General features: G+C 41.8%; 1 long non-coding RNA gene across 1 annotated transcript; it reads left to right on the top strand.

Moving 5' to 3' along the window:
* Positions 1–335: 335 nt before the first annotated feature.
* Positions 336–16,744, top strand: LOC117509806. Its single transcript, XR_004560534.1, has 3 exons — positions 336–347; positions 4,076–4,081; positions 16,675–16,744. It is a non-coding gene; the product is annotated as an uncharacterized LOC117509806 (long non-coding RNA).
* Positions 16,745–18,173: the final 1,429 nt, after the last annotated feature.

The following is an 18,173-nucleotide window of genomic DNA, read 5'->3' as shown; positions in this document are numbered from 1 at the left end:
AGCTGCCTGTTCTCTCCAATCATAGCATCACAGTCCAAATCAAATCAAATCAATTTTATTTATATAGTGCCAAATCACAACAAACAGTTGCCCCAAGGCGCTTTATATTGTAAGGCAAAAGCCATACAGTAATTACAGAAAAACCCCAACGGTCAAACGACCCCCTATGAGCAAGCACTTGGTGACAGTGGGAAGGAAAAACTCCCTTTTAACAGGAAGGAACCTCCAGCAGAACCAGGCTCAGGGAGGGGCAGTCTTCTGCTGGGACTGGTTGGGGCTGAGGGGAGAGAATCAGGAAAAAGACATGCAGTGGAAGAGAGCAGAGATCACCAATGATTAAAAGCAGAGTGGTGCATACAGAGCAAAAAGAGGTGAATAAAAAGAAACACTGGGTGCATCATGGGAAACCCCCCAGCAGTCTAAGTCCATAGCAGCATAACTAAGGGATGGTTCAGGGTCACCCGATCCAGCCCTAACTATAAGCTTTTTCAAAAAGGAAAGTTTTAAGCTTAAAGTAGAGAGGGTGTCTGTCTCCCTAATCCGAATTGGGAGCTGGTTCCACAGGAGAGGAGCCTGAAAGCTGAAGGCTCTGCCTCCCATTCTACTCTTACAAACCCTAGGAACTACAAGTAAGCCTGCAGTCTGAGAGCGAAGCGCTCTATTGGGGTGATATGTACTAAGAGGTCCCTAAGATAAGATGGGACCTGATTATTCAAAACCTTATAAGTAAGAAGAAGAATTTTAAATTCTATTCTGGAATTAACAGGAAGCCAATGAAGAGAGGCCAATATGGGTGAAATATGCTCTGTCCTTCTAGTCCCTGTCAGCACTCTAGCAGCAGCATTTTGAATTAACTGAAGGCTTTTCAGGGAACTTTTAGACAACCTGATAATAATGAATTACAGTAGTCCAGCCTAGAAGAAATAAATGCATGAATTAGCTTTTTAGCATCACTCTGAGACAAGACCTTTCTAATTTTAGAGATATTGCGCAAATGCAAAAAAGCAGTCCTACATATTTGCTTAATATGCACATTGAAGGACATATCCTGATCAAAAATGACTCCAAGATTTCTCACAGTATTACTGGAAGTCAGGGTAATGCCATCCAGAGTAAGGATCTGGCTAGACACCATGTTTCTAAGATTTGTGGGGCCAAGTACAATAACTTCAGTTTTATCTGAATTTAAAAGCAGGAAATTAGAGGTCATCCATGTCTTTATGTCTGAAAGACTTTCCTGCAGTTTAACTAATTGGTGTGTCCCCTCTGGCTTCATGGATAGATAAAGCTGGGTATCATCTGCGTAACAATGAAAATTTAAGCAATGCTTTCTAATAACACTGCCTAAGGGAAGCATGTATAAAGTGAATAAAATTGGTGCTAGCACAGAACCTTGTGGAACTCCATAATTAACCTTACGAGGTCTATTAGAAAAGTATCCGACCTTATTATTTTTTTCAAAAACCATATGGATTTAAATCACGTGTGATTACATCAGACATGCTTGAAACCTCGTGGGCATGCGAGAGTTTTTTCATGCCTGTCGGTTACGTCATTCGCCTGTGGGCAGTCTTTGAGTGAGGAGTGGCCCACCCTCTCATCGATTTTTTTCATTGTTTAGGAATGGCTCAGAGACTGCTGCTTTGTTTGATCAAAATTTTTTCAAAAACTGTAAGGCACAACTGAGTAGACACCATTTGATAAATTCAGCTGGTTTTCGGTAAAAATTTTAACGGCTGATGAGAGATTTTGGTGTGTAAGTGTCACTTTAAGGACGGCCCACGGCGCCTGACGGCGATCTGCGCTCCGAGGTGGCGTCGTCTCACTGTTTCAAGCTGTAAACTTCCACATTTCAGGCTCTGTTCACCCAGGTCGTCGTCAGAGAACAGAGAAGTTTCAGAAGAGGTCGGCATGAGGAGTTTATGCGGACATTCCACTGTTAAAGGAGATTTTGTAATGCGGGCAGATTCGCATGTCGGGCCGGACCCGACCGCGGGGGGTCGCGACAGGAAAAACACCTCCATTGGAAACCTTAACGGACAATGTTTCTGTGTAGGCTCTCAGTTGTCCAGGTGGTTTCCATAGTAGAGAAGCTTGAATCTTCGACTGGACTGGGTTGCTTGACGCGAGGACGTTTCGCTTCAAATCGCAGAAGCTTCCTCAGCTAAAATTCTTGATCTGGAAGTCTGACTTCTGTCTGACTCTTGTAGAGAAGAATAAAACAGAAGCCAACAAAAGCTGGAGTTTTAAACCTAACCAGACCCCTCCTACTGAGAGGCAAACTGCTATAGGCTAGTGAATAAACAATAGCTCTAATTAGCAACTATTGTGCTCTAGTTAGCATACCTAATGACAGGACAGCTGTCCCTCTAATGATGGGATGGATGCCTTTCTGATGGCTCCCTTGATGACGTGAATGACTCATTACCATGAACAAAAGACTGAAACTCCTTTGACCTGAGTATCCCATTGTAAACAGGGGATAAAGCATGTCTCAGACCCCCTCCCCGGTTAAGGCTGGGTTTCAAACGTTTTACAAAGAATGCCTCCTTGACCCCTCTCTCAAACCATTTCTTCTCTCTGGCTAATATTTTAACTTCCTTGTCCTCAAACGTGTGGTTACTGTCTTTAAGGTGATGAACCACAGAATGAGGTCCACTGGCGCCCTCTCTGCGGTGCTGGTATAGCCTTTTGTGTAAAGGACAAGTTGGAACATGCCCAGCTGTTAAACAATTTCTCAGATACTCACTTGTTGAAAGCCATCAAAAGCCGCCTGAATTTTACAAATGGTTTTCAACACGGAGGTGTTTTTCCTGTCGTGGCGCAGACGGATTTGCATTGTCGTCACGGAACCGACTGGGCGAATTTGCCCGCACGTTCTTTCATTACAAAATCTCCGTTAACAGTGGAATGTCCACATAAACTCCTCATGCCAACTTCTTCTGAAACTTCTCTGTTCTCTGATGATGACCTGGGTGAACAGAGCCTTAAATTAGGATGTTTTCAGCTTGAAACAGCCAGACGGACGCCACCTCCGACCGCGCCGCTCCGATCCGCTTTGTGAGCTGTCCTTAAAGCGAAAGAAACTCCACAATCTCTCATCAGCCGTTAAACTTTTCACCGAGAACCGGCTGAATTTCTCGACTAGTGTCCACTCGGATATCCTTCACAGGTCCTGAAAAAATTTTGATAAAGCAACGCGCGCCGTCTCCAGCAGCGTCTCAGACAAAGGATTTCAGCCGAGAGGGCTGGACCAGTGCTCACTCAAAGCCTGCCCACAGGCGGATGACGTCACCAACACGCGTGAAAAAACTCACGCATGCGCACGAGGGTTCAAGCATGTCTGGTGTAATCGCACGTGATTCAAATCCATATAGTTTTTTTTTTTTTTTTAATAAAACTGCCGGTTAGTTTTCTAATAAACCTCGTATATGTATATGTGTGCCATTATTATGGGAAATAATAATTGTGGATTAATTGCTGTATCTTGTCTGAGGTAACTGGAGTGTAAACGTAATTTTGTTGTTGTTGCACTTGTGTAATGACAATGACAATAAACCTCATCTCATCTCTCTCATCTTGAAAAAGAGGCTTTAATTTCAATGAGTTTTTACCTGGCTAAATAAAGGACATTTATTGATTGCTTGATTCTGTCTTTCCGTATGGCAAAACCTTATGTGTCCTCAGACTCAGGAACCATAAAACTCTCAAAATCACAATATTTACACATTAACACTGCGAGGTCAAACCTCTGTCTGCCCAAAAATCATACATTTCTGACATTCAGAAATGGCTTTTTTAACTGAATTTTAGGTTTCAAGTAGGAAATGTAACAGAAGCCCTGAAATACTCACATCACCTGCTAAAATGTGCTCAAATGTGCAGCAAGGTTTCGATTCTTTTTTCATTTGAGAAATAAATTTTTGGTGAAAATAGGATGGGGCTGACACCCAAAAATCAACTTACAGTTGTGCCCCTTGTCCTTATGGGCAATTTAGTTGTGTCATATGCAGTGGTGGGCACAGTTCCTCAGGCACAGGCACTCACTCCAATCATTATTATGAAGTGTTTCGAGAGAGTGGTACTGTCATACATTCAGGGCTGCATACCGGACATCACAGACCCCCTGCAGTACGCTTACAGGCACAACAGGTCAACTTCGGATGCCATTGCCGCCGCCCTGCACGCCTCCCTCTCCCACCTGGAAAATAAAGACTCTTACATCAGAGTACTTTTCATTGACTACAGCTCTGCTTTCAACACGGTCATCCCTCACAAACTCACCTACAAATTGTCTGCCCTTGGACTCCACCCCACCCTCTGTGACTGGCTTCTGGATGTTCTGACTGGCAGACCACAGTCTGTCAAGATTGGGAATAAGACCTCAGCCAGCATCACCACCAACATCGGTACCCCGCAGGGCTGTGTCCTCAGCCCTATTCTCTACACCCTCTTCACCTACGACTGTGCCGCCTCTCACCCCGACAACACCATCATAAAGTTTGCTGACGACACTGCTGTGATTGGACGCATCACCGGCGGAGACGAAGCAGCTTACAGGAGGGAGGTGGAAGGCCTGGTGACATGGTGTGGAGTCAACAACCTCACCCTGAACACAGATAAAACCAAGGAAATGATAGTGGACATGAGGAGGGAGAGGGAACCTCATCAGCCACTGTCTATCCAAGGCCGCAAGGTGGAGAGAGTGAGCAGCTTTAAATATCTGGGGGTCCACATCAGTAGTGACCTCACTTGGACACTTAACACCACACAGGTGGTAAAGAAGGCTCAGCAGCGGCTGTACTTCCTGAGGAGGCTGAGGAAATTTGGCATGTCACCCAAGATTCTCAGCAACTTCTACAGCTGCATCATTGAGTCCATTCTCACCACCTCGATTACTGCGTGGTATGGCAGCTCAACGGTGAATGACCGCAAACGCCTGCAGAAAGTAGTGAAGACCGCATCAAAGATCACGAGGACGCCACTACCATCTCTGCAGAGCATCTACCATCGGAGAGTCCACAATAGAGCTGCCGCCATCATAAAAGACCCTACACATCCCCAATACGGACTGTTCACACTGCTGCCTTCAGGACGGAGGTTCAGGAGTGTGAAATGCAAAACCACCCGCTTCAAAAACTCTTTCTACCCCACTGCCATCAGACTGCTGAATGCTGCTAAGGACTGAGCATACCCCCTGGGGTCACTTCACACTGTTACTGCACCTTACTGTTACTTTACTGTTAACTGTTAATACTTGAATCTTGCTATTTGCACATTATTTCATTTCACTTCATACTGTAACTGCACCTTTGTTGTTACTTTACTTTTTAATGCTTAATGCTTTTAATGCTTTTTTTTTTTTATGCCTATTTTGACTATTATTATAGACACCTGGTGAGAGCAGCAAAGAAGAGAATTTCATTGCACAGGGAAATACGTTTCTTACTGTACATATGACAATAAACCTTTTGAACCTTGAACCTTCCGATAATCGGATAATTATCGAAGATAATGTTTTCATTATCGGATTATCTTTGTAGATAACTTTAAAAACCATTATCGGACTAATTATCTTGCGATAAATTTTTGTCCTATAATTTTTAGACCAATAACGTGGTAAATAAAGCTGAACAGCTATAAATATTTATAAAACTTAAAATCAGTTGAGCACCTACCTGTTAAATGTTTTGTAGTTGATGTGTAGTTCTACCCCCTGCAAAACAGAGAAGAGCTGCTTCAAGAAGAAACCCCTCTATCCTCTGTAGACAAAGGAGAACTGGTCCCCAAAAAAAACACCTAATTTCTCTTAACCTCATACTGATACGTGGGCAATATCACCCAAGTCATCCAGAGGCATACGTTTTTAACTTATAGTTCAACTTTCAACAAAGTAATGCGCTAATTTTTAAGGTTTTAGTGTGGATATATGCTGTGCCCAGCAGTGCATTATGGGTAGGATAGGGTAATCTCAGTACGTTCACGACATGAGAAATGCATTTGAAACACTCTGATCAGGCTCTACGGACAACAGCATTAAACTCTAGTGCCTAAAACTCTCGTGAATATATTCTCTGGGTTTATAAGTTTATGTTATTGTGTCTGCGTTTATTAAATTCCACGCATCTTAAATGTAGCAGACATGGATTATCTGGAATTTTGTTTTGGCACGTTTTCAAGGTCTCTACTGCCATCTACTGGCCAGTAGTGTTCATTCGCCCTATTGACGTATCCCATAATCCCTTGCGTGCCAGAGAGTCGCTGCAGTCAACAACATATAGAGAATTAACACGATGACAGTTGTAAATTAATATTATACTACAAAAATATATTTTTTTATGCTTTTCATCACGTTAATAAGAGACTGCTGCATGATACCCTGAAAGCTTGCTAAAACAATTATAACAAATAATCCGTGTCTGTTACGTTTAATCTGCGTGGAATTTAATAAACGCAAACCGAATTTCAGACATATTATATATATATTAGTTTCGAACAAAGACGACAAACAGTGTTGTAAAGAACAATAATCAAGACGTTAAAGAGCAAACTTCACGTTACCCCAGAACGACATTCAGAACGAAGCGATTGTAGCTCACAGCAGCTCCCATTGAACATAACGGAGATCCAGGATCAAGGTTTAACTTGAAGGATTATGTCAAAACTACTTAATGGATTCACACCAAATTTGCACCACAGATAAGTCACAGAAGACTCCACTGAATTATGAAGGTGATCCGGATCCAGATTCTGGATCAAGATTTCACTTTATATTGGCTTTGAAGGATTATCAATCAATCAATCAATCAATTTTTTTATATAGCGCCAAATCACAACAAACAGTTGCCCCAAGGCGCTTTATATTGTAAGGCAAGGCCATACAATAATTATGTAAAACCCCAACGGTCAAAACGACCCCCTGTGAGCAAGCACTTGGCTACAGTGGGAAGGAAAAACTCCGTTTTAACAGGAAGAAACCTCCAGCAGAACCAGGCTCAGGGAGGGGCAGTCTTCTGCTGGGACTGGTTGGGGCTGAGGGAGAGAACCAGGAAAAACACATGCTGTGGAGGGGAGCAGAGATCGATCACTAATGATTAAATGCAGAGTGGTGCATACAGAGCAAAAAGAGAAAGAAACAGTGCATCATGGGAACCCCCCAGCAGTCTACGTCTATAGCAGCATAACTAAGGGATGGTTCAGGGTCACCTGATCCAGCCCTAACTATAAGCTTTAGCAAAAAGGAAAGTTTTAAGCCTAATCTTAAAAGTAGAGAGGGTGTCTGTCTCCCTGATCTGAATTGGGAGCTGGTTCCACAGGAGAGGAGCCTGAAAGCTGAAGGCTCTGCCTCCCATTCTACTCTTACAAACCCTAGGAACTACAAGTAAGCCTGCAGTCTGAGAGCGAAGCGCTCTATTGGGGTGATATGGTACTACGAGGTCCCTAAGATAAGATGGGACCTGATTATTCAAACCTTATAAGTAAGAAGAAGAATTTTAAATTCTATTCTAGAATTAACAGGAAGCCAATGAAGAGAGGCCAATATGGGTGAGATATGCTCTCTCCTTCTAGTCCCCATCAGTACTCTAGCTGCAGCATTTTGAATTAACTGAAGGCTTTTAGGGAACTTTTAGGACAACCTGATAATAATGAATTACAATAGTCCAGCCTAGAGGAAATAAATGCATGAATTAGTTTTTCAGCATCACTCTGAGACAAGACCTTTCTGATTTTAGAGATATTGCGTAAATGCAAAAAAGCAGTCCTACATATTTGTTTAATATGCGCTTTGAATGACATATCCTGATCAAAAATGACTCCAAGATTTCTCACAGTATTACTAGAGGTCAGGGTAATGCCATCCAGAGTAAGGATCTGGTTAGACACCATGTTTCTAAGATTTGTGGGGCCAAGTACAATAACTTCAGTTTTATCTGAGTTTAAAAGCAGGAAATTAGAGGTCATCCATGTCTTTATGTCTGTAAGACAATCCTGCAGTTTAGCTAATTGGTGTGTGTCCTCTGGCTTCATGGATAGATAAAGCTGGGTATCATCTGCGTAACAATGAAAATTTAAGCAATACCGTCTAATAATACTGCCTAAGGGAAGCATGTATAAAGTGAATAAAATTGGTCCTAGCACAGAACGTTGTGGAACTCCATAATTAACTTTAGTCTGTGAAGAAGATTCCCCATTTACATGAACAAATTGTAATCTATTAGACAAATATGATTCAAACCACCGCAGCGCAGTGCCTTTAATACCTATGGCATGCTCTAATCTCTGTAATAAAATTTTATGGTCAACAGTATCAAAAGCAGCACTGAGGTCTAACAGAACAAGCACAGAGATGAGTCCACTGTCCGAGGCCATAAGAAGATCATTTGTAACCTTCACTAATGCTGTTTCTGTACTATGATGAATTCTAAAACCTGACTGAAACTCTTCAAATAGACCATTCCTCTGCAGATGATCAGTTAGCTGTTTTACAACTATCCTTTCAAGAATTTTTGAGAGAAAAGGAAGGTTGGAGATTGGCCTATAATTAGCTAAGATAGCTGGGTCAAGTGATGGCTTTTTAAGTAATGGTTTAATTACTGCCACCTTAAAAGCCTGTGGTATAGCCAACTAACAAAGATAGATTGATCATATTTAAGATCGAAGCATTAAATAATGGTAGGGCTTCCTTGAGCAGCCTGGTAGGAATGGGGTCTAATAGACATGTTGATGGTTTGGATGAAGTAACTAATGAAAATAACTCAGACAGAACAATCGTCTAACCAAATACCGGCATCACTGAAAGCAGCCAAAGAGAACGATATGTCTTTGGGATGGTTATGAGTAATTTTTTCTCTAATAATTAAAATTTTATTAGCAAAGAAAGTCATGAAGTCATTACTAGTTAAAGTTAATGGAATACTCAGCTCAATAGAGCTCTGACTCTTTGTCAGCCTGGCTACAGTGCTGAAAAGAAACCTGGGGTTGTTCTTATTTTCTTCAATTAGTGATGAGTAGAAAGATGTCCTAGCTTTACGGAGGGCTTTTTTATAGAGCAACAGACTCTTTTTCCAGGCTAAGTGAAGATCTTCTAAATTAGTGAGACGCCATTTCCTCTCCAACTTACGGGTTATCTGCTTTAAGCTACGAGTTTGTGAGTTATACCACGGAGTCAGACACTTCTGATTTAAAGCTCTCTTTTTCAGAGGAGCTACAGCATCCAAAGTTGTCTTCAATGAGGATGTAAAACTATTGACGAGATACTCTATCTCCCTTACAGAGTTTAGGTAGCTACTCTGCACTGTGTTGGTATATGGCATTAGAGAACATAAAGAAGGAATCATATCCTTAAACCTAGTTACAGCGCTTTCTGAAAGACTTCTAGTGTAATGAAACTTATTCCCCACTGCTGGGTAGTCCATCAGAGTAAATGTAAATGTTATTAAGAAATGATCAGACAGAAGGGAGTTTTCAGGGAATACTGTTAAGTCTTCTATTTCCATACCATAAGTCAGAACAAGATCTAAGATATGATTAAAGTGGTGGGTGGACTCATTTACTTTTTGAGCAAAGCCAATAGAGTCTAATAATAGATTAAATGCAGTGTTGAGGCTGTCATTCTCAGCATCTGTGTGGATGTTAAAATCGCCCACTATAATTATCTTATCTGAGCTAAGCACTAAGTCAGACAAAAGGTCTGAAAATTCATAGAGAAACTCACAGTAACGACCAGGTGGACGATAGATAATAACAAATAAAACTGGTTTTTGGGACTTCCAATTTGGATGGACAAGACTAAGAGACAAGCTTTCAAATGAATTAAAGCTCTGTCTGGGTTTTTGATTAATTAATAAGCTGGAATGGAAGATTGCTGCTAATCCTCCGCCCCGGCCCGTGCTACGAGCATTCTGACAGTTAGTGTGACTCGGGGGTGTTGACTCATTTAAACTAACATATTCATCCTGCTGTAACCAGGTTTCTGTTAGGCAGAATAAATCAATATGATGATCAATTATTATATCATTTACCAACAGGGACTTAGAAGAGAGAGACCTAATGTTTAATAGACCACATTTAACTGTTTTAGTCTGTGGTGCAGTTGAAGGTGCTATATTATTTTTTCTTTTTGAATTTTTATGCTTAAATACATTTTTGCTGGTTATTGGTAGTCTGGGAGCAGGCACAGTCTCTACGGGGATGGGGTAATGAGGGGATGGCAGGGGGAGAGAAGCTGCAGAGAGGTGTGTAAGACTACAACTCTGCTTCCTGGTCCCAACCCTGGATAGTCACGTTTTGGAGGATTTAAGAAAATTGGCCAGATTTCTAGAAATGAGAGCTGCTCCATCCAAAGTGGGATGGATGCCGTCTCTCCTAACAAGACCAGGTTTTCCCCAGAAGCTTTGCCAATTATCTATGAAGCCCACCTCATTTTTTGGACACCACTCAGACAGCCAGCAATTCAAGGAGAACATGCGGCTAAACATGTCACTCCCGGTCCGATTGGGGAGGGGCCCAGAGAAAACTACAGAGTCCGACATTGTTTTTGCAAAGTTACACACCGATTTAATGTTAATTTTAGTGACCTCCGATTGGCGTAACCGGGTGTCATTACTGCCGACGTGAATTACAATCTTACCAAATTTACGCTTAGCCTTAGCCAGCAGTTTCAAATTTCCTTCAATGTCGCCTGCTCTGGCCCCCGGAAGACAATTGACTATGGTTGCTGGTGTCGCTAACTTCACATTTCTCAAACAGAGTCGCCAATAACCAGAGTTTGATCCTCGGCGGGTGTGTCGTCGAGTGGGGAAAAACGGTTAGAGATGTGAACGGGTTGGCGGTGTACACGGGGCTTCTGTTTAGGGCTACGCTTCCTCCTCACAGTCACCCAGTCGGCCTGCTTTCCCGGCTGCTCTGGATCTGCCAGGGGGTAACTAACGGCGGCTAAGCTACCTTGGTCCGCACCGACTACAGGGGCCTGGCTAGCTGTAGAATTTTCCACGGTGCGGAGCCGAGTCTCCAATTCGCCCAGCCTGGCCTCCAAAGCTACGAATAAGCTACACTTATTACAAGTACCATTACTGCTAAAGGAGGCCGAGGAATAACTAAACATTTCACACCCAGAGCAGAAAAGTGCGGGAGAGACAGGAGAAGCCGCCATGCTAAATCGGCTAAGAGCTAGTAGCTACGCTAAGCTAGCGGATTCCTAAAAACACGCAAAGTGAATAATGTGTAAATAATTTAGAGGTGATTCAGCAGAAGGAGTGCTTTAGTTAAGGCATGTAAAGATTACACTGGGAAACAAATCGTAATCTAGATAACTAGATCAATCTAACTGCGCAGATTAAACAGCTAACAGATACAGCAAAACACCGCTGTGCTCCGGAACAGGAAGTGATACAATACCGCAGTGAGAGCCAACCACCAGTCAAAACTACTTCACAGATTCTCACCAAATTTGCACCACAGATAGATTTTAGGGCATAAAAGACCAGGTACAAATGCTTTCTGGTGACAGATGAGCTCTGCCCCTGGCCACACCTCCTTTTTCGACCAACATGCACACGAGTGCAAGTATACATGCTATTTACGGAGCATGGACACTGGGTGTTAAAATGAAAACTATGCCAGGTGGAAAGCATTCATAATACTTATGCTGTGCATCGCTTTGCGCCGGGTGGAACATAAAGCCTTCAAATTCTCTGACTGTAGCTCAGTGTGCCTGCATACAAGCACATAGATAGAAAATAAAAGAATACAAACAACATAACCATGAAATAAAATGATGAAGAAATTAAGTTTTATGTTTTTTAATTATGTTTGATCTAATGATGGTTAGGCACAAATGGCATATGAGAGAGACAGAGAGACAGAAAGAGAGAACTGGGAGATAAAGAAGAAAAGGAGGAAAGGAATGAATAAAAAGTGAATGGTAGTGAAATGAAGCTCTTCACTACAGCAGTTTCTTCACACCCTAAGCCCAAAATGGCCCATTCTATTTAACATGTTGAATCTCGGCGGAAGAAGAAAAGAGCAGCGATGGTGAGTGGGCTAACTGGAAGAGTCATCAGTGGCTAACAGTATCGTCAACATAATACCCGACCATCTGCTTCCTGTAAAAGCCAGGCTAAATTTGTCTTGTGTTCTACACAGTGTAGTCCAGAGCAAAGAATGGCAAGACACTGAGTGGGCAATATGAGCGCTGCAGAGCGTGTTCGCATATAAGTGTGCCAAATGTTATGTACACTGCCTTTGCAGAGCACAAAGAAGCCATTCTAAAAATGTCATGTGTAATCCATTATGTGTGCATCTGTGTTTGTGAAAACCGAAAAGCAGCGGAGTCAACCTCTGCTTTCAGAAGTTAAATACGTGGGAGAATACGTTCAGTGACTGAACCAAGCAGTGTTAAGTACAGTGGGGTGTCCAGACTTATTTCACTGTGGTGGCCCTGAGGGGGCCATTGATTTAACCAGAGGTGGCGTGAAGTACACACCCTTATCATACTACAAACTTTTACTTTATCATAAACAATACATTCAAGATTAAGACAAAAGAACAAAAAGTTGTCCTTACAGTGATCATAAAATCATTGTTTTCTGAGGTGGCTAAGTGGAATGTTGCCCATCACAAATGACAAAAATGACATCATGACTGTTACACGTTGACAGATATAACTGACATGTTTCTCATTAAAGAGTTCAATCCAAGTCCTGCATTTGCCTGGGAAGATTGTCCAACATGACTTAAAATAATAGGGTGGCACCTGGGGGGAGCAATGAGATTCCAGGGCTGGCCCATGCCACACAAGCTCACCCCCTGGACCCACCCATAATGAAGCACCATAAGAATAACAAGCAGGTTTTGTGAAATGATCACCGGTGGACTGAGACAGACAAATAACCGCTGGTAGCAATGCAGCTCACATCTCCAAAGGTGTCACTGTGGATGTTGTTTGCGTCTCTATCCTGATGTGTGTCTCTGTCCTCTGCATCCCTCAAGTGTCCTGTGGTGAGTTTCATTTGTGGTTTATGGTTCATTTTTGAGTGTTCTTTTTAATGTATACTCTTTGTTTAGTTCTGATTTAACTTCTAAGTGTCTATAAGTTCACCTCCTGTTTTATTTTGGCATAGCCTTCCTTTGTCTCTTTTCCTTTGCTTTCTTCCTCGTTGTCCGCACAGCTGAATCTGTTTTTTCTTGATCACTTCCCTGTGTATTTAAACCCTGCTCTCATGTTCCCCTTGTGACAATGTTTATTTCCTGGAGGTTCCTGGACCCTCATTTATCAGCTATTTGTACTCACAGATGTGTGCTTAAATCATGAGTACGAACACTTCTCTGCAAAGTTTCGAACTTACCAACTTACATTTAAGAATATGTGTCTCACTGTGGTGAGACACTGTGAAAGATACAGTGGGGCCAGGCCATTGAGGGCTTTAAAAAAACAATTAAAAGACATTTAAAATCAACCTGGTAATAGACCGGAAGCCACTGAAGAGTAGCCAAGACCGGCATAATGTGGTCAGACTTTTTCTTTCCCGAAAGAAGACAAGCAACAGCGTTCTGAATACGTTGGAGGCAGTTTAGAGAGGTTTGATCCAAGCCAACATACAGTGAGTTACAACAGTCTAGTCTACTTGTGACAAAGGTGTGGATAACTTTGTCAAGGTCAATCCGAGAGAAATATGGCTTGGACTTGGCTAGGACACGGAGTTGGAAGAAACTTGTTCTAAGAACAGCATTGATCTGCTTATCAAATTTAAAATGGCTGTCAAAAATCACCCCAAGTTTCTTCACACAGGAGTGAATGATGGAACCCAGGGGGCCAAGGACATCAGCAGAGCAGGCTGTGGAAATGCTTTCCCCAAACAGGATAACCCCTGTCTTGGATTCATTAAGATTTAATAGGTTTGCAGTCATCCAAGATTTGACCTCACTCAAACAATCCAATAATGGCTGCATTGGGTGATTGCCTAATGACCTTACTGGCAGATAAATTTGGACATCATCGGCAAAGCAATTAAAAGATATTTGAAATTTTTGAAAGATACCGCCAAGAGGCAAGATGTACAAAAGGAAAAGAATAGGACCTAGAATGCAGCCTGAGGATCTCCACAGGTCAGTGGGGCCACATCTGAAGAAAAGTGGCCCAGCTGCATAGAGAAGTTCTGCTCTGTGAGGTAAGAACTGAACCAGGTGACAGCAGAGCCTGTAATGCCCACACACTACTTGAGACAATGCAGCAGAATCGTGTGGTCCACTGTGTCAAGGCAGCTGACAAGTCTAAAAGAATCAGGATGGCAGGACTACCTGAGTCAGCAGCTAAAATCAAATCATTAAAAACTGTCAGTCGAGCGGTTTCGGTGCTATGTCTGGGTTTGAAGCCAGACTGAAACTTTTCATAAATGTCATGCTGGGCTAAAAACAACTGCAACTGGATGCAGACCACTCTCTCCAACACCTTAGATAAAAAATGGGAGTTGAGATATAGGCCTAAAATTGGAAAGGATGGAAGGATTGCCAGTTTTCTTTTTAAAAGGTTTCACCACAGCATGTTTAAAAGCTAAAGGCACACAGCCAGAGGTAAGACTGGTGTTAACCAGCAACAAAATAGTGGCTCCCACTGAATCAAAAACTTCTCTGAGGTGACGAGGAGGAATGATGTCTGAACAACCATTTGTAGGATGCAGATGATTGATTACGTCAGAAAGTTGGGAGAAGGACAAAGGCTTGAACTGATCAAGGGCAGCAGAACACAGAGAAAATCAGAGTCTGTGATGGGCCTAATACCTGAATGAGCTGGTGTAAAGGGCAGACACTTTTGTGATAAAAAAAACTGTAAAGAATTGTTACAGCGTGTAGGCATTGGCATTGACAAACTTATTGTGTTGGCAAACAGCACAGTACTTGCAAATTTGCCCTGTGTTTTAACTGCTGAAGAAGAGGTAAAAACAAATCAGAAAAGATTATGAGAACTTGCTTGTGGTCAATGGAATTGTTACACCAGACCCACTGAAACAAACAGATTGATGGAATGGCAAAAATACTTGTGTAGAAATGTGGCCCCCCTTGCATGTATGCAGATATTGTTGAATATTTGATGGAAATGTTGAGAGAGCACTCTTAAAGTGACTCTAAAATGACTACAAGGAAGGTATGGCTTGTAATTTTTTACCATAACAATGTTCCGTTCACATTATTAAACTGACTGTGATAACTATATTTGGCAAACTTACTCTTTTAATCCATCCCTTCCTATCCTTCGGGGTTACTCTTCACCGTGGAAAAGCTGTATAAAACAAACAGTGGTTCACATGTGCATTCCGGATGTTTGTGCTCGGAATTATGAATGTTTGGCTTATACGCCACCTTTCAAGTCAATAACAGCCGTTGAACAGTCAATAATAGCGACATGCGCACCTGTCATATTTACATTTCCCTTGAACTTAAGGCTGAAGGTTTAACCGCAGTTCATGTCTCCCATAACACGCATAATCATGCTACCTGGGTTTGGTCAGTGTTGGTAGCCAAAAGAGAGTGAGGCTCAGAGTGCAAGCATGCATAGGAGCCCGGTCTCACATGTTTTTTTTTTTTTTCTTTGCTCCCACGACGAAATGAGTCAAATTTTTGTGACTGGGTTTTTTAAACTCACTAATCCTAACCCATGCCTACCCCCAACCCTAACCTTAACCATATTCTAATCCTACTCCTTCCCCCCACCCTAACCATAACCAACCCCCCCGCTTCACTTTTAATTTAGTGCAGCCATCACGGAATGAATTAGAATGAATTTGTGCTGCCATGATGAAAATGAGGCGTTTTTCGTCACAATATCACGAACCAATAGATTAATGTATATTTCGTGCTGCTGAATCACGACTTGCCGTGAGACCAGGTTGTGCATAGTCATGATGCGCACTTGGCTTATTAGTAATTATGTTGAGTTAGAAAGGCATTTAGCTTCATTGGTGTCAAAACCTAAAAAAAGAAACCTGTGTGAACCAAACAGCAGCTTGTTCACCTCAGCAACAGGCATCTCAGTATTTGCCTGCTACTACAATGTATGACTCCAAGTTTCCCTCCTGCAATTTTATATTAAAAATGGGCTCAAGTTATTTTTGCTGCTCAAATTTCATTAGGATGGATTTTATCTTTAAGACAACATTGTGGTGACATCAGAGGAACACAAAGGATTCTGCGAAAACTGGAATGATAAATAATCGTCTACTTATTAGACAGCTTTTTGCTGGTTTTTGTGGTAAGCATGTTAAAGCTTCTTAAAGCTTGCTAAAATTATGCCCATTTTGATGTCTAAATTAAGAAAACTTGACATTGTGAGTAAATGGTTATCAGGAATGGTCGGGTTCAAAAAATTGTTGCCACCTGAAAGTACATATATTTTATTTGTTTTTAATTTCACTGTTGTGCATCCAACATCTTGTTTTTTTTCTGTGGACAAAGGACTTGAATGTGGACTGCAAATGAAAGAATCAAGCAAACATTACATGCTTACTGACCATCATGTGGAATTCATAGAAATATCAAAGGGGACAACAACTTTGTTTACTTATGAAGCTATGTGAAAACGGGTAGTGCCAGACAGCAGAATGATATTCTACATGGCTGCTGTGTGCTAACACAAGAGATGTAAAATCATCAGAATTCAGTTATGTATTCATAAGAAAGGTATTTATTTGATTGTACAAACATACAGTGAAATTTGTCCTCTGGATTTAACCCAACCTAATTACAGACAGACCCAGTCCAACCACTAGGAGAGGTGGACAGCCACAGCCTGGCGTCCAGGGACCAACTCCAAAAATAGAGACACTGCTTGGTCAGGACAGACCCTAAATAACACGAGGAGAACATGCAAACCCGACAGAAAAGACCAAGTGGGAAGTGACCCCAGGACCTTTTTGCTCTGGGGCAACAATGCTAACCACTAATCCACTGTTCTGCCCCACTAAGTCACTGAGCTATTTTGTTTGTGCTTTCTGAATCGCAGATTACAAAGGAGCCATAGACAGAAATACATTTGTTGGCCAACCTTGGAAATTTCAGACAAAAAGAAGTAGTGTGCCCCCATGGCGGTGCGCAAGTACCTATATGCAGTAGGGAGAATCGAGGGAGTTTCTGAATGCAGATGACCATGAACATTCACAAGGATATGCTTGAGAGCATATGGGATTTATCAACACTTGATACTTACTGTTGTGTGTATTTCCAGCATCTGCCTGTTTGATAAATACAGATTTTTTTTTTTTTTAGCTATTTATTGTTTTTTATGTACTTACACACAATTTGTAATGATGACACATACACACCGAGTATCAGTCAAAACGTTTACTGGTAACTGCCGGACTCACTCGTGTACAACTGCTTATATTACCCGGTCATGGCCTGGGGTCATACTGCTCACTTGTGGTGAAACATATAACAACTTCACATATCAATACAGCTCCCTTTTTTTCAAGTAAAGATGTCCAATCTATAAACTTATGACTGTTGACATAATTTCAAAATGAATCCATTGCTTGACTTCATATCGCTTTGTCAACCATATACTGTTTCTTAAGTTTCATTAAACAAAATAAAATCCATTTCTTCTGTTTACAACTCAACATATTTTTTCAACAGTTTGGAACACTTTTTTTTTTTTACTTTTATACATTTGTCTCAGTGCACTTCACTACAGTTCCTCAATCAATCTCTTTGGTCTCACAATTTGTCTTTGTGAGCTTCTACTCTATGTCACCTCAATCTGTTCGTTCCTGTCTGTCTCTAAGTTCTGATTGTCTGCCATTTCTGGTTGTTCTGTCTGGCTTGGAATTGGCATGTCACTTGTGTCACTGTCCATGATTCTCATTTCTGTCTGAGGCACTTTCAGTAAGTGACGTCGGTTTCGCCTCATTGTTTTCCCATGCTCTGTGATGACTTTGTTTGATCTGGGAGTTGTTTCTTTGGCCACTTTAGCCAGCGGTCCCCATTCTCCATCACATCTCACTCGCACTATGTCCTCATGTGCAAGTGGTCTCAGAGGCCGTGCTGTTCTGTTGTACAGTTCAGTTTGCCTCTCATCACGTCTCACATCTCTCTTTTCCATCTGACGAGATGCTGATGGAAGTCGCGTCCTGAGTTTCCGGTTCATGAGCATTTCTGCTGTTCTCCAGTGGTGATGCTTG

This window comes from Thalassophryne amazonica, chromosome 5 (assembly GCF_902500255.1).
Source record: "Thalassophryne amazonica chromosome 5, fThaAma1.1, whole genome shotgun sequence".
Lineage (NCBI taxonomy): Eukaryota > Metazoa > Chordata > Actinopteri > Batrachoidiformes > Batrachoididae > Thalassophryne > Thalassophryne amazonica.
This window is presented reverse-complemented; position numbering and strand designations above follow the sequence as displayed.